Below are 1,401 nucleotides of genomic sequence, written 5' to 3'. Positions count from 1 at the left end.
AAAAAAAAAAAAAATTATACACCATGATTAAGTTGGTTTTATTACAGGGTTACAGGGTTGGTTCAACATATGCAAATTTATAAATATAATACATCACATCAATAAAATAAAAAACAAAGACCATATGATCTCTCAGTTGATGCAGAAAAAGCCTTTGATAATATCCAGCATCCTTTCATGATTAGAACACTTAAGAAAATAGGCATAGAAGGGACATATCTTAAATTGATAAAGGCCATCTACAGCAAACCTACAGCCAATATCATACTGAATGGTGTAAAATTAAAAACATTTCCACTCAGATCAGGAATGAGGCAAGGATGCCCAGTGTCTCCACTGCTATTCAACATAGTAATAGAAGTCTTAGCCATTGCAATCAGCAAGAGAAGGCAATCAAAGGTATCCTAATAGGTTCAGAGGAGATCAAACTCACTCTTCACTGATGATATATATAATCCTATACCTGAATAATCCCAGAGACTCAACTTCAAAACTCTTAGAAGTGATCAAGGAATACAGCAGTGTCTCAGGATACAAAATCAATACTTACAAGTCAGTAGCTTTTACATATGCCAACAACAGTCAAGCTGAAAACACAATCAAGGTCTCTGTTCCTTTTACAATAGTGCCAAAGAAGATGAAATATCTGGGAATTTACCTAACAAAGGATGTGAAAGATCTCTATAAAGAGAACTATGAAACTCTGAGAAAAGAAATAGCTGAAGATGTCAACAAATGGAAAAACATATCTTGCTCATGGCTGGGTAGAATCAACATTGTTAAAATGTCCATACTACCCAAAGCAATCTATAGATTTAATTCAATCCCCATTGAAGCACTATTGTCATACTTTAAAGAACTTGAAAAAAAAATAGTACTTCGTTTTATATGGAATCAGAAAAAACCTCGAATAGCAAATACGTTACTCAGAAATAAGAGCAAATCAGGAGGTATCACATTACCAGACTTCAGGCTATATTAGAAATCTATAGTGATCACAACAGCATGGTACTGGCACAGAAACAGAGCGGCAGATTTATAAAACAGAGTAGAGAACCAAGAGATGAATCCAGCTACTTATCGTCATTTGATCTTTGACAAGTCCATCAAAAATATTCAGTAGGGGAAAGATTCCCTATTTAACAAATAGTGCTGGGTGAACTGGCTGGCAACCTATAGAAGACTGAAACTGGACCCCCACCTTTCACCATTAACAAAAATTGATTCTCACTGGATAAAAGATTTAAACTTAAGACATGAAACTATAAAAATACTAGAATAGAATGTGGTGAAAACACTTGGAAGAAATTGGCCTGGGAGAATATTTTATGAGGAAGACCCCTGGACAATTGAAGCAACACCAAAAATACATTACTGGGATCTGATCAAACTAAAAAGCTT

This window comes from Otolemur garnettii, unplaced genomic scaffold (genome assembly GCF_000181295.1).
Source record: "Otolemur garnettii isolate 467f Iridium unplaced genomic scaffold, OtoGar3 scaffold00003, whole genome shotgun sequence".
Taxonomy (NCBI): domain Eukaryota; kingdom Metazoa; phylum Chordata; class Mammalia; order Primates; family Galagidae; genus Otolemur; species Otolemur garnettii.
This window is presented reverse-complemented; position numbering follows the sequence as displayed.